This window comes from Lepisosteus platostomus, chromosome 13 (genome assembly GCF_059453375.1).
Source record: "Lepisosteus platostomus isolate fLepPlt1 chromosome 13, fLepPlt1.hap1, whole genome shotgun sequence".
Lineage (NCBI taxonomy): Eukaryota > Metazoa > Chordata > Actinopteri > Semionotiformes > Lepisosteidae > Lepisosteus > Lepisosteus platostomus.
The window spans coordinates 21147249-21173294 of record NC_142623.1 but is presented as its reverse complement, the minus strand read 5'-3'; positions in this window follow the sequence as shown (position 1 = coordinate 21173294).

Below are 26046 nucleotides of genomic sequence, written 5' to 3'. Positions count from 1 at the left end.
TATTGGTCCATCATTACACCATTGCTGCAGTCGTTACATCATTATCAATCTACTCCCGGCTAATCAGAGTCCAAGATCTACAGTTTATATACCTGGAGAAGTTTCGACTCCAACAGCTCCAGCTCAATTTAGACCGCTTATTGCAAAACTTTTTGCTTGTTTTGCTAGCTTCGGCTTTGTTTTGCTTGTTTACTTTTTGTTTGTGTTATTTGTGCTTGTATTACCTCGCTCGTTACTCCTTACTTGTTCTCATTGTACCCCATCCCTGGCTTGTGTATTGTATATTTGCATATTACCTGTTTTCTACCATTGTGCAATTTGTTCACTCGAATTTGTGTTTAACTGTGAAGTTGTTGTACACTTGGGGAAAAGGTAATAGGTAAGATTATTGGATATTTATATTTCACTCGTAGGTTTGTTTTCTATTAGCTAGATCTGTGTAGTTTAGTTATTTTCTTTCCTTTGGCACCACTCGTGTTCCTTTTTGCCCCGTGTGTGTTTGTATAGTACAAATATTATACCAGTCACTTATTCATTGTATTCACGTGTAAATAATATATAAGTTTTTCACCAGATTTTTGTTGTCAAGCTTCCTAAATATCTCACCAGAAACCCACTTGCATCCAAACCCATCCTGAATGTTATGCATTTTACCCCAAGACACCTGGGGTCGTAACATAAATATCACAGAGTGTTCAAAGTTAAATTAGATCAACAGCATGATTGAACAAATGTGTATACTGTCAACATTTGGAGTAATAAGCAGTTCAATTGGTTTAATTCAAGTCAATTCAAAATACCTTATTAATTCAAGGAGGAAATATAAAGTTTTTACAACAAGCCTTAAAAATAAATTGTATTTATTATTATAATTGAGAATTACAAAATTAAAAAGACAGCTGAAAATGAACTATAATAACTTACCTGATATTTATTCACAAAATGAATTTATTAATAACTAATAATTTCATACTACTTGTATGCACCTTTTTTTGAGACAGGTTGAGATAGGTTGTTCCAGACCTCTCTTTAATTTGTGAAGCTCCCTCTGTATTTATTGTTTTCACACAAGAATAAACTACATATACAGATGCAGCCATTCAAAAAGCGTGGGGTATTTCACGGTACACTGCAGTGGGCGTGTCGCATGAAAAATATATCGCGTCATTTGACATCATACCGGAAAGTATCCAGAATCACCTTGTAAAGCCGCCAGGGGGAGCCAATAAAGCTTACAGCATGTTAATCATCAGTCATTAAAAAGTTGGTATATTTTATGAAAGCAAGATTGCTCAGTTTGGCAAAAGTACACTACCTACCTTTATCATAAATATTTTAATTATGCAGAAATATTTTATGCATCAAAGCCTTTACCAAAGATATTACTAATAGTATTAATAATGAATGACTTTGGACAAGCTGTAAACTCAAAGTATTATGCTGGTCCACATTCTCGCTAACCATCATTTTAAGCGAAAAGACTTTTATTTTTTTCTTTGACAAACACCACAGCATTTTGTTGATCTAACAAAGAGGACAGGGCATTAGCTAGCCAATATGATAAAGGAATAAATGACTTTTTTTGTTAATTTCTTTAGCACATTTGTACAAGCACTTGGAAACTGTCTAAGCCCTAGTTTGCCAGGCATTTTCTTTTACTATAACGGGCATAAAAACTCCCTTGCTTTTTACAGAGCATTTCATAATTTCTAAAAACGGATTTTCTTTTAAACTGCAACACTTATCATTCAACCAGAGCTCAAAATATCACAAGGATCCTCAAGAGCACAACAAAGACTGTATTAAAAGATACTTGTATCAGATACATGAGAATCCAAGCTTTTTATCTTTGTTTTCTTATCTACGCTAAGAAGTAGTCTTTAAAATTGATCACACAGTAAAAAGTCAAATTTCAGGGGCGTCCGTATACCAGAGATTATGGTACTGCTTCAGAAGGGTGTCAGCCAGTCAGATTCCAGGACCGGAATTATCTGTTTTATAATCAAGAATATGTAATCACGTATCTAAATAAATAAATAATTATATTAATTTAAGGATCTAAATATCTAAATCTATGTATCTATATAGCTGGTTGTATTGCTGTATTTCACCTTCTTTGTAAACATGTTTTGTTAACACCCAAAACGCAGGTGGATTCTGTTTTTTGGTCTGTTATGGTCTGTAGCTCAAATCCTGCTTAACTAAAAATTAGACACAAGAAGAGTATCATTGGAAAATGTTGTGAGGCTCTGGCAGAATTTCTCTGTAACCTGAAGAGTTATAGAGGAGACAGGTTGTGTATCGCTTCTTTTGACACTTTTTTTAATCATTTAATCTCTTTACCGTGCACATTTTAATCCGCGTAGTATTGAATATTTATATGGAATTTTACCACTAAAGGGAAGTTTTAGTAACTAAGCATAAAACCCAGAGGAGCATAACGAAGTTCATAAAGGTCATAAACTATATAAATTTAGGATCATAAACATATTATCTAAACTGTATGTTGCTGTTAGTGGTATTTTAAAGAAAAAAATACACACCAATACTCAATTTTTCCCTAAACATTTTAAGCACCAAAGTCTTACATGTGGTTGACCTTCCGACCATATTACTGTAATATTTGTATTGCTGTTTCAGTGCGTGTCACATGACTTGACTCTGTGATGTCAGGGCTTGAGCGATCGATTTACAGTACTGTATAAGGGTGAGGTCGGGTGTTTTCTTTTAACAGAAACACTTCTTTGAAAAACTAAAATAGCTAATATTATGGACACTACAGTATATTGACATTTTTTATATTTCAAAATAACACGTTTGTACTGTATGTACACTACACAGCGGTACTGTAGGGGGCAAATCCACCTGAGCCCAAAAGCCCAACATTAATGTGCATTTACCTGGCGCTGCGTGGTTTTCATCACTCTCTGCGGGAGTGCTGGCTGTGACGAATTAAACCGGTTTCACAGGTATTTTCAAAGTAGATGGGGGCGAGTCTTCCAGCGAAAGACATCTCCCCCCCCCTCCAAAACCCATTTTTTTTGCTTACAGTAGTAGTACTTAAGTACAGTACAGTAAGTACTTACAGTACAGTACAGTAGTACTTCTCATGTTAAGAAAGTTATGTGTTAGTATAAACTATAAGTAATCAATAATATTAAATTTAGCACTGTAATAAATTGTGCTAATAATAAATTCTATTCTACTCTGAGAATGTAGGGGGGAGGAAGAATGCCCATGGTCTTTTCACTGATAAACTTGTGTCAAGCTGTCAAAAAAAAGTTTTTTTTTAATTAAAAGTCAATTGTGTGTCCATAATATTGCTATTTTGATATTGCTAATTGCTATTGCTACTGAGTCTCTGTGTCTACAGTACATTGTTTGTGAACAAACCTGTTTCACAGGTATTTTCAATCCTCAGCCACTGTTGTTTCATCGGTTGTTATCCTGTAAAGCGCTTTGAGGAGCCACCTTTTAAGGCGCTATATAAAATAAAGTTTATTATTATTATTCTTAATATTGATCATATGTTTCCTCCCAGAACTTGTAAATTGTTGTTGTTATTGTTGTTGTTATCCTGTAAAGCACTTTGAGAAGCATACTGTCCAGCTTGTCAGGTGCATTCTCTTGTAAAATAATAAGTAGAGCTTTGGGGTTATTAGTGCTCCACTTACAGCAACCCAATGTAAATACATTTTGTCTCCAAATCCACCACCACTAGTATCATAGCCCTGCCAAACAATGCAAATTCCGCTGCAATGGTTGTGTGCAGGAATTATTCAGTATGGCATCTCCATGTTCAAGTAAACACTGATCTGTGTGCAGATGCAAATGCATTTAAAAAAAGTTTTTTTTTAAAAGCCACCTGTAAAGGCGCTATATAAAATAAAGTTTATTATTATTATTGATATTGATTATATTCTTTCTCCCAGGACTTGTAAAACTGTTGTTGTTATGGTTGTTAGCCCGTAAAGCACTTTGAGAAGCATACTGTCCAGCATATTGTATTTCATTGCACTTTGACAGATTGTCTTATAATCACTTGTTGTTAGAATATCCCCCAAGAGGATATTCCCCCCAAGAGGATATAGAGGATATCCCCCAAGAGGTATCCAGGTAACAGTGGAACGGGCGTACAGTCTGGGGAGATCGCCCATTTTCCATGTAAACAGTTCCCTGGTTCCGCACCCCTTGGTGTTTCTCTCTCTCTCTGTCTCTCTCGGGCCCACGCTCTTGGCGGGCTTGTCTTGTGTCTCTCTCTCGTCTGGGCGCGGGGAGGTGCTGGCGGGTGGTGACGGAGAACAAATAAAGCGCAGTTTTTAACTCCACAAGTTTCTCAACTAACCCAAATTCATTACATTGGTGTCAGAGCGGGAGGATGGACAGTGAACTGCCGATGATGTCGGACTCAGAGAACCACCGGTTCCCCCAGCCCCGGGGACTCCAGATGCTGTTGGGAAACGGGAGCGGGGTGGCCTAAAGGGGGAAAGGCCGCCCTTGAGCGATGCTACCCCCGCTCCGGAAAGGCAGAAGGAGCGCTTCACCCCGCCTGCTGTGGGAAGAGTTGGCCACAGCCGGGGCTTATTCCTTCCCTGCCTCACCGAGGGCAGACCCTGCCGGGCCCTCATCGACACCTGTTTAACCATCACCCTGCTGCGGCCTGGTGTCCTGCCGGACACCAAGGCAGCCGGACCCCCAGGGCGCTCACCGTGCACTTTGGGGCTGCGAGGGTGAAACACCCCTTCTACTTTGCCCCAGTCCGCGAGGACTGTATCCTGGGGTTGTACTGGTTGCAGCACCCCTCTATGTGTACAGTAGAGCCTCCTGTCCTGGCTGGTGGAGCTCATACAGCTGTGTCTGGAGAGAATCCAGGGTATCAGCTTCAACCACACGCCTGGGTAGCTTGTTCCCCCCTCCCACCCCTCTCTGTGTACAGTAGAGCCTCCTGTCCTGGCTGGCTCTACTCTACACAGAGAGGGGCAGGAGGGGGAAACAAGCTGCCAAGCCATGTGGAATGCTACAGAACCCTAAACAGACAATACACACTAGCCAAATATTTGACCAAGATATCCAGAATATATATTCTGAATATATAGAATATATATATATCTATAGAATATATATATAGACCCAGCTGCATGAGCTCCACCAGTAAAACTCAAAGTATTACGCTGATCCACACTATTTGCAACTGTCATTTTAAATGAAAAGACTTTATTTTTTCATCGACAAAAGTAACACCCACCACAGCATTTCGTTGATATAACTAACAAGGATGGGGCATTAGTTCCCTAATATGATAAAGGAATAACTTACTTTTTTGTTTATTTCTTTAGCACATTTATTTGAACATTTCCATCGATTGTACAAGCATTGAAAAACTGTTCAATCCCTAGTTCTTCGGGCATTTTCTTTTACTATAACAGATATAAAACTCCTTTGCTTTTAACAGAGCATTTCATAATTTCTAACAACGAAAATGATTTAAACTGCGACACTTTTATCATTCAACGAGAGCTCAAAATATCACAAGAATCCTCAAGAGATCAACAAAGACAACAGAAAAAGATATGTGTATAAGATACTGTCCATGGGAATCCAAGCTTTTTTATCTACGCTAAGAAGTAGTCTTTAAAATTTCTTCAGTACACAATGAAGTCAAAATTCCGGGATGTGCCTATATTAGAAAATATAGGAACAAGTAATAGGTTTATTCCATGCTGAAAAAAAGAAGAGAGAAAAAATGGATACAATTAAATAAGTCATTTAACAAATACAAAAACAGAAAGATGTCTTCCTACAGGAAAGGTGAGCTCAATAATTTCAAAGCCATGAAAAACTTACAATGCTTCAGATTTCCTTTTGTTGACACCAATGTACAGGTTATTTTCATACAGATCTCAGAAGTGACATAAAATGAAAAATACTGTGAGAAACAATAACATGATAAATTAAAAGTATAAAAGACTTGTTTAAATGCAGTGAAACAACTTTAACCCTTGACCTAATTCAGCACTCAACGTATTCTTCTTCAGAGTTGAACAACATGCTTCCATTGTCATTTTTTCTAATTTTGGATTTTATTTCACCATCTATTGCTGCTGAACAGAGCTTTGCAAAATTAAGCAGCTTTGTCTTTCCAGTATAAGACTGTAAAACTTCATTGTATAGGTGCACTCATTGCTAGCTCTGCAATGGCAGCTGTTGAAACAATTGTGTTCCTGTCCACATTTATCCTCTGAAATGCTTTCATCATGATCCCCCTTTCTTCTGAATAATTTCAGCACCTTCTTGTATCGTAGAACAACACTGGAAGGAGCATTAACTGCAATACAAAGTTGGAAGGTGAAGTATTAAATGAGCAGGGTAGAGAAATCTTACACAGAGAAAAACAATTCATTCATTAAGGAATACTATCTAGGTTTTTGTCATGACTGGTTCTCAGAGACAACACAGTTACTGCAACCAATAACAAATTTTCCTTCTTTCCATAACATAATTATATTCAAAATTATCCTAAAATCACTTGTTTTTAAAAAATCTAATTGAAACCTGTGTTACAGCCACTGACAGAATGATCCTGTAGCAGGTGCTGCAGAAACCAGCAAGTCCCTCTAGAGGTCCTAGTCGAGGTTTTTAAATGATTCATAATAACTTGGCTACTGTTATTGGTGGTGGTGGAGGGGAGTCCCCATTACCTGTAAAGCGCTTTGAGTGGAGTGTCCAGAAAAGCGCTATATAAGTGTAAGCAATTATTATTATTATTATTATTATAATTATTATTATTATTACTGGTGTTTTGTAATCCACCATAAATGGGAAAAACAAAACACAAATATAGTGAACAAAGTAAAATATAATGGCTAGAAAAAATATAAAAGCACGCATTAGTCAGAAGTGCTCCTTTCTGTTTTAGTGTCTATGTGATTCTGTTTGGAAGTTGGGACCCCAGGATATCTTCAGATACAGAAGGTGTTGTATACAACATGAGGGGTCAACTGAAATATTGCCATTTCAGTGTAAAGATAATAAGCTGCTACCTCCACATCCTGGTCAATCTTTCAATCACCTTTCCCAATGAAATGACACTTACACTACCCAATTAGGTAAAAATAATTAAGTAATATACAAAACAAACTCATTTTTACATACTGTATGCAGCAGCCACAGTAGTATTTACCTCTCTTACTGCCTCTATGAACTTAACTCTTCTTCCCTTTCTTACTAATTCACTTTTTCTTGTGAGAAGAATCAGAAGAGGATTCAAATGATAGTGAAGAGCTTAATGTGTGTTAATCTTCTGATAAAGATGACTTAGTTGAAGGAGTTGCCATTCTTTTTCTTCCTGTGAAAAGCAACAAATATGTTATTTAAAGAAATTTTAAATATTTAATATAGTAAATATACATACAGAAGCAGCCATCCAAAACGAGCGAGGTATGCTGCAGTACAACGCGGGGGGCGTGTCGGATCATAATGTGTCATAACGCGTCGTATCGCATAATACCACAGCTATGATAATAGTATCAGGAATCACTGCCAGGTGGAGCTAATAAATCTTAATGCCTCATGTACAGCATTTGAGCTGTCAACAGAAAACATCTGGTTTTGAATCCTTATCACTGCTGAAGGACAATCTTTTTTCCAATTAAGAATTTAAGTTGTACACTTTTTAGACTTTTAATTTTAAACAGTGTATTACAGCATGTTAATCATGAAAAAGTTGGTATATTTTATAAAAGCAAGATTGCTCAGTTGGAAAAAAGTACACAACCTACCACATACCAAACAAATTAGCAGGTGATTGAGACAGCGCACACTGAGTTAGAGAAGAGGTGGCGCTTATTGTATTTCTGGCTGTTATGTCAGTTTAGTATTTTATATACATCTAAATAAAGTCAGGCATCAGGTGCATAATCTATAAGTAATCAATAATTCGTATTAAAACTCGCACCGTGATAAATTGTTGCACTTCCACATCTAAAAACATTAATTTGCAAGACTGTGTTCAAACATATGTTAAATCTGGCTATCAAAAAACCAGGGTTCACTTTTTTTCTCTCTCCCTACTCTCTCTGACCTGCTGCGATTCAGACCCAGAATGGTGAAAAATGGGAACAGGTGAGGCAGGCAGAGGGAAGGGGGAGAGGACGTGTCTTCCCACCTCTATGACTAAAGAAAGTGTCAAAGAGAAATGGCTTGATCAACATACAGAGCTGAAAAAGTTTGGTGTGGTCTTCTCCACTTTAAAGGTACACTCCTTGTGGATGAATTTTCACCTCGCACATTTGCCCACCAGCTAACGTACAGAAACAAACTGAATACAAAATGAATACAAGAATAGCAATTACAAACATTAAAAAAACATACTTGCTTTATACTGTTATACGGTACAGTGTATTCACTCTATGGTCACTACACTGCCCAGTAAACCTCTTTCCCACAATTTCACTGGAGCAAGATCACCTAGCTGATTCACAGCTGGATACAATTTTATCTTGCAGAAATTCACATATTTATCAACATATTGACTAAAACTATCCATCGCAGTAATCTCACTGTACACCCCAGTGCTCACTCAATGTTCACACTCCCAGTAAAATAAAAACCCATTTCCCGCATTTTCACCTCGCACTAGGGGGGAAGGAACAGTGCCCGCTGTCATTTTTTCATGTGATGTGTGATGTATTAAAACAAATCTCTGCTTAATATAATCCCATAATATAATGTCCATAATAGTTGCTATTTTAGGTTTTCAAAGAAAAGTTTATTTGTTAAAAGAAAACTCATGGCGACAGCTGGATTTAAACACCCAACTTCCAGCATGCAAGGCACACACCTAACCCATTACACCAACACACCACTTAACATTTACTTAAGCTGTGTAGGGGCAATGCTTGTTAATAAGACATAATTAAGTGTTGCTGTGCTTTCCCAAATGAGGCCTCATCTCTCTCTTCATCTCTGTGGTGCAGCCACAGAGAAGCTATTCATGCAGGCTGATTTAAAGATGTTTTCTTTTGATAAGGGACAGCTCCCAAAGGGGATGCACTTAGCTAAGCCTGGCTATCATGATCAATGGTCATCAATTGGCGCCTATCTGTCTAGGGAGTGCCAGATGGACATCTGGACTGCATTCCTAAGTGTCAGGAGTAAGTGACTCATATCTCACCTTGATCAACCAATTAGGGACTGGTAGGGCCGAGTAACCCATGTGGGACTCTAATGGCCATGGAACTTTCAGCCAATCAACTAGCTGAAGTTCCTCCAGGTAAAAACAGACAACACAGAGAGCCTGTAGAGAATTCCAGGGCAGGATGGCCCAGGAGCAGAAGGCTCCCAAGGGCAGGACATTCTCGTAGCGCGCCTCCTGACCATCCTGAGACTCAGCCCGGACAACCACGGAATGGCCAGTGTGTCTGAGTGCCAGAACTTTCCTTTGTTCTAAGAGTCTAGAGCGGAGGTTAGCGGAGAGTAACCAGAGGATCCACCCGAGGTTAGCACCAGCAGCAGGCCTCGTGAACAGGTCAGAACTGTGGACAGCTGAATCACTATTCAGAACTAGCTCTTCATCAGGAACAAACCGGTCCTCTTCCTGACTTGCTGGGACCCACAGTCATCTTTTCTCCTGTGCGCAAACTTTGCTAGTTAAAGCCAACACTAACTAGCCGGTCAGTGAGCATCAGCAGCGCACCATCGCAAGCCGCACAGCACAGCCTGGCACCGAGCCAGAGAGCGCGGATTGGACAGCAACAGCCTGAAACTGTTTCTTTGTGCCCGCAGGAGATCTGAATCCCCAGAGATTGGATGAGTATTCAACTTCACTGCATTACTGCTCGAGAATTCAATTGTTATCCGAACCAGTTGATATCAATTTAATTCCTAAGAGTTATGTACTTGTTTTGAGTATCTAATGTAGAAGTTATAACCAAGTTCATTTACGAAACAGTCTAAATGAATGATATACTGAACATATGTCCTCTTGATATATGTAACTCTTTGTAACTGACTGAATATATACCTTTTGTATTCTGATAACCCTCTTGATAAGATCTGTTAGGTTTATATGCATATTCTATGTATTAATAAATGTATCCACGTGTATTAGTACCTGTGTGTGTGCGTTGTTTGAGTTATATCGCATGGTTGGATTCTGAGGCCATCAAAATAATCATTTTGTGATTTACTGCTACAATTAATAATTGTCCCAGTAAATGCCCAAACCCTACAGAACTGGTGCCTTAAGAGAGCACACTACATTTTATTGGCATCCCTGACATGGGCTGGTAAGACTGAAATGAGTCAACCAAGCAGAATAATTCAATATAAAACGCCGCGGGTTTCATACACGACTATACAGTGTGCTAAAAGCCGAAAGGAAAAAAGTTCCCCTTGCTCTTTAAGCAGTGCTTGATTGTTTTGTGATTTTTTGCGATCTACCGGGTTGATTGCATACTTGATCTTGTGGTTTTCTGTGGTAAAACTGTGATTTCGTACTTAAAAGTAATACTCTTTAAGTTTAACGATGGTTGCTAAAAGGTCTGAATTCGAGTCGCTATTAAGCACTCTCTCTAGCAGCGACAGGTCTGACCACGATCTCCGCCATATCTCCGTCAGCGGAGAAGCTAGAAGAATAAATCTCCATTCTCTGAGAGAGCTAGCGAAGGACATAGAGAGATTTGACCCCGCAGTGTCAGAGAATAATATCAAGAGTTATATTCAGGACCTCAGGTATAACCTGCAGTTCCTGCCAAACGCCACAGAACAGGAGAAAGTGTTTCTGGTCAGGAAAACTACCAGCAGAGCTGTACATGAGTGGATGGCTAGGCAGATGAAAGAAGTCTGTAATGACTTTGAACAGCTGTGTCAAGCACTTATCCAAGAATACAGTGTGTTTATTGACCCGACTGCCGCGATAGCCGCCGCCCTTAACATTAAGCACAAGAGAGCACAGTCCCCTCGCGAATATTACGAGAAATGCAGGGCGAAATGATGAGGGTTGCGAAAAGAACACACATTTCAAGGGTTTATTCATTGCGAATCTCCACCCGTCAGTCAGAAAGATGATCTTAATGCATACAGATGCACAGACCATGAAAATGACTGATATTAAGAGATTCGTGCAGAAAGCCTGGGAGTATGATGTCCAAAGTCGCTCTGAGCAAAAAGCTGCTAAAGCGACTGTGTTCGCCGTCAGAGCCAGCAGGGTTAATTCCCTCCTGCTCGAAGGAGCACAGGCTCCTGAGCTGGCTAAGCCCCGTTCCAAAGCAGGCACACAGGACCGCACCCAGCGTCCTAAGTGCCATGAGAACACCGGGGGAGGGAAAGGGCTACAGATGCAGCCATTCAAAATGGGTGAGGTATTTCGCGGCATACCGCGACACGCCCACCGGGGTATCACGCGGTTCACGTGTGTCACGTGACTAACTATTCGGCGTCGCCTTGTAAAACCACCAGGGGGAGCTTAACCTCTCATGTACAGCATTTGAGCCTTTAATTTTGAACTGTGTATTACAGCATGTTAATCATCAGTCATTAAAATGTTGGTATATTTTATGAAAGCAAGATTGCTCAGTTGGACAAAAGTACACAACCTACCTTTATCAAAAATATTTATGCATCAAAGCCTTTACTGAAGATATTACTAATAGTATTAATAATGGATGACTTTGGACAAGCTGTATACTCAAAGTATAATTTCTTTAGCACATTTGTACAAGCACTTGGAATCTGTCCAAACCATACTTTGTCAGGCATTTTGTTTTACTTCAACGGGCATAAAAACTTCCTTGCTTTTAACAGGGCGTTTCATAATTTCTAACTACGAAAATGATTTAAAATGCGACACCTATCATGAAAAGAAAAAAATACACACCAGTATTCCATTTCTCCCTAAACATTGTAAGCTTCGAAGTCTTTAACTAACGTGATACCGGAGTCAACAAGCATACTTTTAGAATTTGATTAAAAGGGAATATAATATGGAATCGCGTATCTCAAGAATTTAATAACAGTATGATTATATCCGTGTACTGCGGCAGGGCTGTGTAGGGCTGTTTCGCCTGTCTGCTTATGCGAGCTGTCTTGTAGCCTACTGGTCTAGGTGCGTGACTCCCAACTGGCAGGTTGTGTGTTCGAATCTAGCTGGTGCTGGACCTTTCAGTTTTATTTATTTATTTTTTAATCGCGTAACATAAACATATTACCGTATGCAAACTGTACTGTATACAATATGTATATGTATATTTAATGTCTTAACTGTGCCCGTTTAAGTATTGAATATTCATATCTAATTTTACCACTGAAGGGAAATCTTAACATAAACATACAGTATATGGCTGGTCTCGGTACTTTAAAGAAAAAAATACACACCAGTATTCCATTTCTCCCTAAACATTGTAAGCTTCGAATGAAACCACTAAATAAAGACATAAATATAGAAATCTTAAGATTTGTTTTATTTAATGTTGGTAGCAGGATGAACTGTCAGAGTGTATATTTTGTCGCAAAGTTGCTACAAGATGTTAACAGTGAAAAAGGTATTTAGAAATGAGTTATTTCAAGATGAAAAAGAAAACATACACGAAACATGGTTTCATTACTACCAGAATCGGTCTTGAGATATTTTTAACTTGATTTACAGTATTTGAGAGGTATGTCTTAACACCGATACTACAGTGCTTAAGTACTGCTCACGTATATGTTTCTAGGTTTATATTATGCATTTCATACGGTCAAATTACTTTTGAGCAACTAATAAGAAGCGCGAAACGGTATGCGTTTTAGTTTCGTTTTGTGCTGGAACCCGTGGATTGATTAGAGATATCAAGTACATACAGATGCAGCCATTCAAAATGGGTGAGGTATTTCGCGGCATACCCCGGTGGGCGTGTCACAGTATCACGCAGTATCACGCGGTGTCACGCGTGTCACGTGACGAACTATCCGGCGTCGCCTTGTAAAACCGCCAGGGGGAGCTTAACCTCTCATGTACAGCATTTGAGCCTTTAATTTTGAACTGTGTATTACAGCATGTTAATCATCAGTCATTAAAATGTTGGTATATATTATGAAAGCAAGATTGCTCAGTTGGACAGAAGTACACAACCTACCTTTATCAAAAATATTTATGCATCAAAGCCTTTACTGAAGATATTACTAATAGTATTAATAATGGATGACTTTGGACAAGCTGTATACTCAAAGTATAATTTCTTTAGCACATTTGTACAAGCACTTGGAATCTGTCCAAGCCATACTTTGTCAGGCATTTTGTTTTACTTCAACGGGGCATAAAAACTTCCTTGCTTTTAACAGGGCGTTTCATAATTTCTAGCTACGAAAATGATTTAAAATGCGACACCTATCATTCAACTAGAGCTTAAAATATCACAAGGAAAAATACACACCGGTATTCCATTTCTCCCTAAACATTGTAAGTTTCGAAGTCTTTAACTAACGTGATACCGGAGTCAACAAGCATACTTTTAGAATTTGATTAAAAGGGAATATAATATGGAATCGCGTATCTAAAGAATTTAATAACGGTATGATTATATCCGTGTACTGCGGCAGGTCTGTGTAGGGCTGTTTCGCCTGCCTGATCATGCGAGCTGTCTTGTAGCCTACTGGTCTAGGTGCGTGACTACCAACTGGCAGGTTGTGTGTTCGAATCCAGCTGGTGCTGGACTTTAACAAACATTTCTTCGAAAAAATAGGTAAGCGATATTATGGACAATCAATTGACTTTTATATTTCAAAATATCGCAACATGATCGATATTTGCGATATTTTGAACATATCTTCCCTTCTGACAGCGGTTCCTGCTTCTATTGTGTGTGTGTGTGCAACAGTAAATTTTTATAGAGAAATGGAGGCTGGACAGTATGCGTTACAATATAAACATTTATATTGATTTAAATCGTGTTCTGATTTAAATCGCAAACGCGTGTTTAATTATGTGTTTTTTAATCATGATCAGGCTAATGCATTTCTACATTTTCTGTATGAACCAGCTTAGAGGTTCATACAGAAAGACAGCTTGTGTTTAAATTGAGTGTAAGGTAATTTATGCTTCTAAAGTCATGGTCAGTATTGTTGTACTGTGCTGTACTGTGTCACATTATTTTATAGCGTTTTTATTGCGTTATTAAATCCGGTGGCGCTGTGTTAGTTTCCTGACTCACATTATTTAAACTGCGACACTGATCATTCATCTCTAAATAAACTTTATTTTATATAGCGTTTTAAGCGAATAGGTAATTAGATTGCTCATAAACCTAATCACTTTTTCTACATAAACACAGCGTGATTGCTCTCTGAAAATGCTTTTCCTTTATTTTTAAAGTAGGCTCAGATTTCAACTATAGATCGTATTATTATAAACTTTCTTGGAAAAATGTATTTTATGTAAACCATGTTTGCTATTAATTCATTTAGGGCTAAAATACGTTCATTGTCTTCTAATCGAGTCGAGTTGACATTGGAAGCCTGCCACACCCGGACCGTTAAACCAACGCATTAGCACGTCAAAGCCCATTGAGCCAGTATTGGCTTTAGTATCCCCCCCTTCTCCCCTCAATTCAATTCAATTCAAGGTGTTTTATTTGCATGACAGATGGGTACAAGCAGTGTTGGGTACTGTATGTATATTGTAACGCTTACGGCAGACAGGCACTGTGTAGGAGCCGACGCACCAGAGCAGCGCCTGCAATTTTTATATTTATAACTTAGTTTTTAAAATTAGTCAAGCAATACGAAGCATCTCCTTTTACTTAGTGCCTGAGCATACTGCAACGCGTGTGAAGCCCATAAACTATATTAATTTTGGAACTTAAACATACAATATATGGCTGGTCTCAGTACTTTAAAGAAAACATACACACCAGTATTCCATTTCTCCCTAAACATTTTAAGCATCGAAGTCTTTAACTAACGCGATACCGGAGTCAACAAGCATACTTTTAGAATTTGATTAAAAGGGAATATAATATGGAATCGCGTATCTCCAGAATTTAAAGACCAGACAATCGCAAACTCGTTTTCAATAAAATTATTTTATTCATTCAGCAGTTTGTGAGAGGGACATCCAGCAGGGAGAGACACACACACCGGTTTTCATTGACAACATTGTTTTTTTTTCAATTCCTCTTGTCTAACAGGAATGTTTTGTTTGTGGACAGACTGTTAGACAAGAGGAAAAGACCGCCTCCTCCTACGAAGCATTTCGTTGATCCGATCACGAATTCTTTTCCAGTCGTACGCAGCAAGGGTTGAGAATCTCCGATTCACCATCGTACTAATGGTTTCCCGGAGATTGCAAGGCACTTTTGCCTCTGGACCCATCGAAATTTACAGACGTGGTCCACCCCAGTAAATTTCAAAAGTCACAAGATTTCGAAACACGAGGGCGGCGTAGTGGTCGGCTCTTGCTTTCCCGTCTATGCCGATGCACTGCAAGTACAACCCCCCCTCCATCTCCTGGGTGATGGGTAGCAGTTGGACATCTGGGAGAATTATTCGTCCCACTGGCATCTGTGAATTCCGCTGTGCTTCCTGGGGGGAGATAGCCGGCGGGGACAGCATCAACAGATTCCTGCGCGGTGGTGAACTGAGAGGCCGGGATGGAGTGTCCTGAGGCGGTGTGTGCTCTGCGGGGGGCAGAGCTTCCGCCAGGCATTGCAACCTGCGCGGCGGGGAGAGGCACTTTTCGGGAGACAGCTGCTCAACTGTTTGACTGCTGGAACATACTGTCTCCTTCCTCTGCATTTTCAGGAGTGTCTCTAGCCTCCCAATCCTCCCCAGTAATGCATCGTACTGCTCCCGCTGCTGCCGAAATGTCTCCATACAGGTGCTGCTTCTACAGGTTGGCACCCTGGCCAGTGGCCGAGAGCAGAGACCCACGGCCTGTGGCAAAATAACATAATTCATGTAAGAAATACAGTCACACAGTAGTATTCATCAGTCGCGGAACAGAAGTCAAAATAAACTTTTATTTTTTTCCGTCTTACCGCTTTCTTTTTTACTGTCCTGGTGGTAGATCGTTTCGCCCGTGCGGTGTTTTCTTGAAGAACAGGCTACGAAGAAATAATTATAATTGAATTTAAAATTCAAAACGGCAATAATACCTTGTAATATGCGCTGTAATCGCGTATTTCAGATTAAGTCTGCTGTATTTGCTTACCCTTCGCTCTTTGGAAGCTGGGGCGGCAGAAGCACCCCGTCTCTTCCCGTAAAAGGCCTTGGTCTCCATACTGTACTATGGTCCAATGGATTGAACAGGGGGAGGCATTTCAGGATGTACTTTTTACCGACGAAACAACAGTGGCTCTGGAACGGTTTTCAACAATGGCATTTTGCAAAAAGGGGAGAATTGTGGACAAGCCAAAGCCCAAGCATCCACTGAAGGTTCACGTCTGGGGGGGTATATCTAGAAGAGGCCCGGGACCACTTCTTATTTTCGAAGGAATTATGGACCGTGTATTCTTCGAGGAAGTCGTGGTCACACAGCATGCTGCCCCATATATCAGGGAGCAGTTTGGATCAAGGCACCGTCTCTTTCAAGACAACGATCCGAAACACACAGCAGCAAGGGCGAGGCTTATAGCAGAAGGAGTGAACTGGGTGAAAACTCCAGCCGAATCCCCAGATCTAAATCCGATAGAAATGGTTTGGCATTCGTTGAAAGACTACATTCGGAAAACCGCTAAGCCCGTCACAAAGCAGGAACTGATCGATGCGATCTATAAATTCTGGGGGGAAGAACTGACCGAACAAAATTGTAACAATTTTATTAACAGGCTGTTTCATGTTCTTCCTAGGATTGTTGACCGGGGCGGGGGACATTCGGGAATGTAAGTCAGAGAAAGACAGTCTCACGTTCGATAATTATATTTTCTTTCTTTTCTTTCTTTCATTATTTCTTCGTAGCCTGCAGAGCACACACCGCCTCAGGACACTCCATCCCGGCCTCTCAGTTCACCACCGCGCAGGAATCTGTTGATGGTGTCCCCGCCGGCTATCTCCCCCCAGGAAGCACAGCGGAATTCACAGATGCCAGTGGGATGAATAATTCTCCCAGATGTCCAACTGCTACCCATCACCCAGGAGATGGAGGGGGGGTTGTACTTGCAGTGCATCGGCATAGACGGGAAAGCAAGAGCCGACCGCTACGCCGCCCTCGTGTTTCGAAATCTTGTGACTTTTGAAATTTACTGGGGGTGGACCACGTCTGTAAATTTCGATGGGTCCAGAGGCAAAAGTGCCTTGCAATCTCCGGGAAACCATTAGTACGATGGTGAATCGGAGATTCTCAACCCTTGCTGCGTACGACTGGAAAAGAATTCGTGATCGGATCAACGAAATGCTTCGTAGGAGGAGGCGGTCTTTTCCTCTTGTCTAACAGTCTGTCCACAAACAAAACATTCCTGTTAGACAAGAGGAATTGAAAAAAAACAATGTTGTCAATGAAAACCGGTGTGTGTGTCTCTCCCTGCTGGATGTCCCTCTCACAAACTGCTGAATGAATAAAATAATTTTATTGAAAACGAGTTTGCGATTGTCTGGTCTTTAAATTCTGGAGATACGCGATTCCATATTATATTCCCTTTTAATCAAATTCTAAAAGTATGCTTGTTGACTCCGGTATCGCGCTAGTTAAAGACTTCGATGCTTAAAATGTTTAGGGAGAAATGGAATACTGGTGTGTATGTTTTCTTTAAAGTACCGAGACCAGCCATATACTGTATGTTTAAGTTCCAAAATTAATATCGTTTATGGGCTTCACACGCGTTGCAGTATGCTCAGGCACTAAGTAAAAGGAGATGCTTCGTATTGCTTGACTAATTTTAAAAACGAAGTTATAAATATAAAAATTGCAGGCGCTGCTCTGGTGCGTCGGCTCCTACACAGTGCCTGTCTGCCGTAAGCGTTACAATATACATACAGTACGCAACACTGCTTGTACCCATCTGTCATGCAAATAAAACACCTTGAATTGAATTGAATTGAGGGGAGAAGGGGGGGATACTAAAGCCAATACTGGCACAATGGGCTTTGACGTGCTAATGCGTTGGTTTAACGGTCCGGGTGTGGCAGGCTTCCAATGTCAACTCGACTCGATTAGAAGACAATGAACGTATTTTAGCCCTAAATGAATTAATAGCAAACATGGTTTACATAAAATACATTTTTCCAAGAAAGTTTATAATAATACGATCTATAGTTGAAATCTGAGCCTACTTTAAAAATAAAGGAAAAGCATTTTCAGAGAGCAATCACGCTGTGTTTATGTAGAAAAAGTGATTAGGTTTATGAGCAATCTAATTACCTATTCGCTTAAAACGCTATATAAAATAAAGTTTATTTAGAGATGAATGATCAGTGTCGCAGTTTAAATAATGTGAGTCAGGAAACTAACACAGCGCCACCGGATTTAATAACGCAATAAAAACGCTATAAAATAATGTGACACAGTACAGCACAGTACAACAATACTGACCATGACTTTAGAAGCATAAATTACCTTACACTCAATTTAAACACAAGCTGTCTTTCTGTATGAACCTCTAAGCTGGTTCATACAGAAAATGTAGAAATGCATTAGCCTGATCATGATTAAAAAACACATAATTAAACACGCGTTTGCGATTTAAATCAGAACACGATTTAAATCAATATAAATGTTTATATTGTAACGCATACTGTCCAGCCTCCATTTCTCTATAAAAATTTACTGTTGCAAACACACACAATAGAAGCAGGAACCGCTGTCAGAAGGGAAGATATGTTCAAAATATCGCAAATATCGATCATGTTGCGATATTTTGAAATATAAAAGTCAATTGATTGTCCATAATATCGCTTACCTATTTTTTCGAAGAAATGTTTGTTAAAATAAAAGTCCAGCACCCGCTGGATTCAAACACACAACCTGCCAGTTGGTAGTCACACACCTAGACCAGTAGGCTACAAGACAGCTCGCATGATCAGGCAGGCGAAACAGCCCTACATAGCTCTGCCGCAGTACACGGATATAATCATACCGTTATTAAATTCTTTAGATACGCGATTCCATATTATATTCCCTTTTAATCAAATTCTAAAAGTATGCTTGTTGACTCCGGTATCACGTTAGTTAAAGACTTCGAAGCTTACAATGTTTAGGGAGAAATGGAATACTGGTGTGTATTTTTTTCTTTAAAGTACCAAGACCAGCCATATACTGTATGTTTACGTTCCAAAATTAATATCGTTTATGGCCTTCACACGCGTTACAGTATGCTCCTATTCTTTTTATGCTCAGCTACTAAGATTTCCCTTCAGTGGTAAAATTCAATATCTACAACGGGCAGAGTAAAGACGTTTACAGTAAGTCTTTCTACGACAGACCAACGGACCACGAGTGCCCCTGTCGGTCAACCAATCACGTACCGCGGTATCGCGTGTCATCATACCTGCGGTATCTGTACTGCTGTGTCTGTACCGCGCACTTTGAATGGCTGCATCTGTACAAGTCATTTTTTAAATGTTGTAGTTCGTCTTGAAAAAATGTTACGAGTACATCATCTATCAACAATTACACAGATTCTGTTTCCATATTGCGGATTTTGGTTAGGTACAGTATTATCAAAAACAGTGGCGCTGTGTGTTACTTTACTGAGTCCCATGTCACATGGTCTGTGATTGAAACCTGTAAAACCGGTTTAATTCGTCACAGCCAGCACTCTTCAGGTGTGAGGGTCTTCTGCTCAGAATGAAACGCTAAAATGTTTGTGTATATTCTAATGGTAGTGGGGGCAGGGTGTGTGGGAACAGGTTTGGTTGAAATTGCATTGGAGATCTATGTTCTTCACACCTGAAACATTTTCTCTGAAAGGATTTTCTTCGCAGTTTAACCGATCTTGTTACAGCATGTTACAGTTTACTATTATTAACCATATTAATTTTAAGTGCTTAATGTAAAATCTTGTAAAAATATATTTTCATTGTTCAAATATACATTAATATACATTAAGTCTGACTATCATATAATAAGTTAAATACAAAACTAAAGAAAAAATAGGGTTAAATATAATTCAAAATATTTTGCTAACAATGTTAACTGTTTATGAATAATAAAATGTATTAACTAAGGAGTAGGATGGCACAGTCGTTAGTATGTTTTTTGTTTTGTTTCTTTTTCATAAATACAACAGTAGTACCTGATGTCTCAGTGGCTTTCAAAATTAAATTATGCATGCAAACCTGTGAACTAGAAAGATAACTAAGATTTTAATACTAATTAAATGACCGCGGGCACTTTCCACTCCCTCTACATTCTCATAGTAGAACAGACTAACCTTCTAATGAAAGACGGTCCACCCCCCACGGACAGGAAAAGTGCCCACAGGCACTTAAACTTAATATGGTCAGTAACAGTAAACAGCAACATGGTAAGAAGGAGCACGTACAAACGTTTTCGAAATAACCACATGTAAGACTCTGATGCTTAAAATGTTTAGGGAGAAAGTGGAATACTGGTGTGTATTTTTTCTTTAAACTACCAATACCAGCCATATACAGTCTGTAACGTAGGGATTTCTATATGCCTTTATTTAGTGTTTACATTAGTGACAAAGGCTAAACTTTTAGCTTCAGTAACGTGTACATATCTCCCCTTTTTATAAAACGACTTGGTTGAAAACTGTTCCAGAGCCACTGTTGTTTCATCAGTGAAAAGTACATCATGAAATGCCTCTCCCTGTTCAATCCACTGGAAAAAAGAAAAGGAGCATAAAGCTTCTGATGGTCATAAACGATATTCATTTAGGAGCAGCATCAGAGGTATGTTTTTAACTGCACTGCATTGGAGAGAATACCATAGTGTGTTTTTTTTTTTACTCCCTGGCGGAAACTGGCTTCCAGAAGAATCAGTATGGCTCAGAGATTAAATAAAACTTCACAGACATTAACAAAGAGCATAACGCGTGTACTATATACACTGCAAGTACAACCCAACTCTCTGCAGGAGTGCTGGCTGTGACGAATTGAACCGGTTTCACGGGTATTTTCAAAGTAGGAGGCAACATTTCCAGCGAAAGACACCCCCCCTCAAAAACCCAGTAAGTACAGTACTTACTAGTTAAAGGCTAGGCTCCCGACTATGGCGAAAGGAACCCTTCTTTCATTAGAAGACAATGAACATATTTTAGCCCTGAATGAATTAATAGCAAACATGGTTTACATAAAAGACATTTTTCCAAGAAAGTTTAGCCTTTGTCACTAATGAAACCACTAAATAAAGACATAAATATAAAAATCTTAAGATTTTTAAAATACATGACTTTGCTAAAATTTATTTGAAAATAAAAACAATTACAACCGCCAGGGGAGAGAGAGAACAGGGGAGGGATGTTGGTTTTGCATAAGGGGCGGGGCTATGGAAATTAGGTCTGTTTGGGAATGTGTAGTTACATGTTCTGGCTGTTTGTGAATTATCGTTATTGAGTATGGAGTGTTGAGGTATTGATTTTGTGTAATGCTTTATGTTGAAAATTGAGATGGATTTTGTTTATGATAAACAGGATAAACTGGGATGGGAGGAAGGTTTGGTTTTGCATAAGGGGCTGGATTATGATAATTGGAGGACTTTGCGAGAGTAAAATGGTTTGATTATTTGATTTTGTATTGTGGTTGTTATCTATGTTTTTGGTTGGTATTATGTTTATATGGTTGTTTTTGTTGGTTGGTTGTTATTATGGTTATTAATAATACGATCTATAGTTGAAATCTGAGCCTAAATAAAAAGAAAAAGCAAGTGATAGGTTTATGAGCAATCTAATTACTTATTCGTTTAAAAAGCTATATAAAATAAAGTTTATTATTAATTTGCTGGACAGAGCGGTGAACATTATTATGCATAAGACAGAGATAACGATCCTGATCAGTTTAGAAATCTGTGTACGCTGTAAGGTTTTTACTTCTTAAACTTTTAAAATACACTTTTTGAATAGAAAGAAATCCTCTTCCTGGTACAGTATGTATAGCAAACCAGCACGTCTTTTTTCTCCAATCAGAGGGGTGTCAGATGGTGTCAGCCAATCACCATTCTGCGTTGGGTAGCAACGGGTGACTGTTCTCAGGCGGAAGATGTAAACAGCTGAATGTTCTTGTTAAATAATTTTTTAAAATTAAAATTCATTCTATACAGCAATCGCATATTTGGGTACCGTTTCATAAAACTTTCATGCTTAAAATGTTTAGGGTGAAATGGAAGACTGGTGTGTATTTTTTCTTTAAACTACCAAGACCAGCCATACACAGTACAGTTTACATACATACAGTAATGTTTATGTTCCTAAATTAATATCGTTTATGACCTTCAGATGCGTTATGCTCCTCTTCTTTTTATGCTCAGCTACTAAAATTTCCCTTTAGTGGTAAAATCCATATAAATATTCAAAACTAAGCGGATTAAAATGTGCACAGTAAAGACATTAAATGATTAAATCTTTGCACTACCAACCAATGCACCACGAGTGCCCCTGTCGGTCATTTTGGCCAGCCAATCACTTGCCCTGCGGTACCCTCCGGTGCCCCGCGGTGGCTTGTGGGTAGGCTACTGTACCGCGGGTTTTTACCGCACATTTTGAATGGCTGTATCTGTAGATAAAGCTGAACAAAAGGATTCAGTAGCCGCCCGCCTGGCCAGGCTTGAACAAGCTTTATTAGGACAGGGACAACCGCTCCCCAAGGCTGCCGGAAGCGTGAATGAGCTGATACTCTCCACTGGAGGAGGCGGAGACCCGCCCCCTCTCCCTCCCTCAGTCTATCTGATTGAGCGGAAGGGTTCCTGCCTGGATGAGGTCAGTCACTCCCAAGCGAGTGCTGACTCCACCCCTGAAGCCACAGAGCAGGCAGTAAAACAGAGAGGAAAAGCAGGAAGCTTTTACCTCGAGGCTGCCATGGGAGATGTCTTACCCAGTGAGATACTGATTGACACTGAGGTTGAAAGGTGTTTGATGTCACATGGCAAGCTTAAACGGGTAGAAAAAGAAAAGGGCATGTGACTCAGAGTGGAACCTTTGGTGGATCACCAGAAAGGCAAAGTGTGGAAACAGGTCAAGTCTCCTAAGCCTTCTGTACAGAAGGAAAGGGGGGCCAAGAGGCAGACTGTGCTCACACAGTGCCCACCGAACACAGAAGCCCATGCGAAGATTCCTTCTGTTCCCTCTGGACAAGAAATACAAATATTTTCTTGTTCCCCGGATATACAGGGAAGTCGTGTCCCGGCTGAGGTCCCAACAGCCTCCCTACCACAGGAGCGGTGCTCCAAGCAGCCGCTTGATCCACCAGGTAAACCACGCCCCTTTTACATCCCTAAAGAAGAGCAGATCTCCCCACCTGGCGATGAAAAGGAGCTTTCCCTGTGCACCCTGGCACCCAAGAGGGGTCAGGACCACCACCCTGCTTTGGTGGAAGGGATCCAGATGGCAGGAGAGCAGGTTGGTGATGTAGCCCTCACCCTTAGTCCTGAGAGGTCCTCTATTAGTAAGGATCTCCTTGAGCAGCTGTCGCAGGGCCACCGCCAGGTGCCCCTGGTGCAACATTCACAGGTTAGACAGGAGGTCCAGCTGGACGCTGAGACTACTGCGCTGTGGACACACCTGATCCCAGATGCTGATTCCCTCTGCTGTGACCCAGGGAATCTGCAGTCAGGTAACATTATTTCTCACAACTACCAGGTAGTGAGTGAGACTGACCTGATTGTTCCTGCCTCAACGGCAGGGTTGCCAACACACCCAGTCCCCAGGAAGGGACAGGGAATGAAAGCCGAGCCGGTTTTCTCACAGCCACCAGCTCAGTCTGTCAGTCTGAGTCTGACCAACAGTGGTTCACCCAGACTCAAGCCACCCGCCTCCCAGTGCAGGACATCCCAAATAGGGGTGTCAGAATCCCCGCCTGCACTGACATGGGCCTGGTGGGTGATAGTGAGTTCAAAGACAGTGAACTAGCTATCCCAGTGCTGGGGCAGCTCCCTGAACCCCTAGCGAGGGAAGGGGGGAACGAGGAGGTGTCCTACACCCACGCCCAGCGAACGATTGTAAACATGCCGATAGAGGGATTCCTCAATCAGGAAGTGTGCAGGGTGGACCTGAACAGTGAGAATGGGGTAACAATCCCAGATCACTCAGGTGCTCCAGATGACCACTCAGCCGAGGGTCAGGCATGCTCCACCGCTGCACCGCCCCCTGCAGGGTTCCTGGAGCACGGGCATGAACTAATCGAAAAAGCAGATGCCCTGGAAACGGAGGAGCAGCATCAACTGCTGTGTCAGATCTCCCCAGATTTCCAGGATGTTGGTGCCCAAGATGCCACATGGGATACTGAGAAAGACACCATGTACATGCTGCGCAAGCTTAGAAAGGTGACAGTCACTCAGAAGGAGATGACTGAGATTAGCCACCCGAAAAGACTTTTGGGAGGACTGATTGCCGCCGCCACTGTTGTGCATTTGCTATTTCTGGTAGGTTTGTGTGCTACTGGCACTCTCACCCTGACTGCCCCAAGAAGGCAGGTGTCAGAGATGCCAGACGGTGGTGACAGACTGTATCAACAGCAGCAAAAGTTGGAAAGCTTAGGGAAAATCCTACAGGCAACTTCCTATGCAACAGGGATGAATCTTAACCCCCACCTAATGGACATGATTGTTGGTGTTATACAGTGGGTTTATGCTTGTTTGCAACAGGCAAGAATGTTGACACAAGACCTGTTAAGGGAGTTAGTGCCACTGTAGCCAGTCTAACCATGGCACAATTCCCAACCCACTTGATTCCACTCTTCTCAGTAGAGAAGATGTGACATTAACCCCATCGTTCATAGCTCACCCAGAAGGCAAACCAAGATTGAATTCAGTTCCAAATCTTGAGATGGGTATGGCTACCAAAGCTATCCATTGGCTGTGTCTAAACGATTCACCAATGAAGGGTGTAAAGCTACTAACGAGCAGAGGGAGGTTAATGAACCCCATGAAGAGCAGGTGGGAAGTAAATGGCTGGTCAGCACACCACATTTAACTGTCAGTATGACTTATGACAGGCATGATACAGCTACCACAATGCAGCTACCTAACCAAATAGTTTTCCTGTAAGTTCCCGAGGAGGCCATAGTACAGCTTGGTGACTTAACACTGTACTGTCTGGAACTAGACAAGATAAGACCAAACTTGAGGTCATGGATGCCTTCAGGTGCCACACTATTGAATTGAATAGAAATCCAAGAAACAGTAAGCCCCGAAGAGGTACAGGTAGTTGAGTTTGTTTTAATGGAACAAACCTCCAAACCACCCTAGCAGGTGCCCAACACAGGTGTTGTGGTTCATCAGGGGGCTGGGAACAGGAACCGTTGTTATTGTAACACTGCTGCTGGGTAGCTGGATCGTGACTGACAGTGTACTCTGGGTAGCATGAATGAGTCAAAGGTAGCATGTCAAAAGAAAGGAAGTTACTTCTTCCCAAATATCTGCCTACAGAGGTATCAGATATTGACAGTGAACTTCCTGTTGTGTAATGCCTAGACTGAGATGATGTTTCCTACCGTGTTTATACATACTCCAGATGTTATTCATCCTGTTTGTATCCTATGCGGGTTCCTGTATGAATTCTCGAGGAGTAATGTGGACATTTAAGATTAATGTTCTAATGGCAAGGGACATCACTTAACTCTGTTTTGTTTTGAAGGCAACAACACCTCAGGACCTTGTGACCTTCAAAAAGGGGGGATATGTAGCGGCAATGCTTGTTAATAAGACAGAATTAAGTGTTGATGTGCTTTCCCAAATGAGGCCTCATCTCTCCCTTCATCTCTGTGGTGCAGCCACAGAGAAGCTATTCATGCAGGCTGTAGGTTTGGATTTTTTTTCCCTTAATAATAAAAACCTTCATTTAAAAACTGCATTTTGGGTTATCTTTGTCTAGTATTTCAATTTGTTTGATGATCTGAAACATTTGAGTGTGACAAACATGCAAAAAAATAAGAAATCAGGAAGGGGGCAAACACTTTTTCACA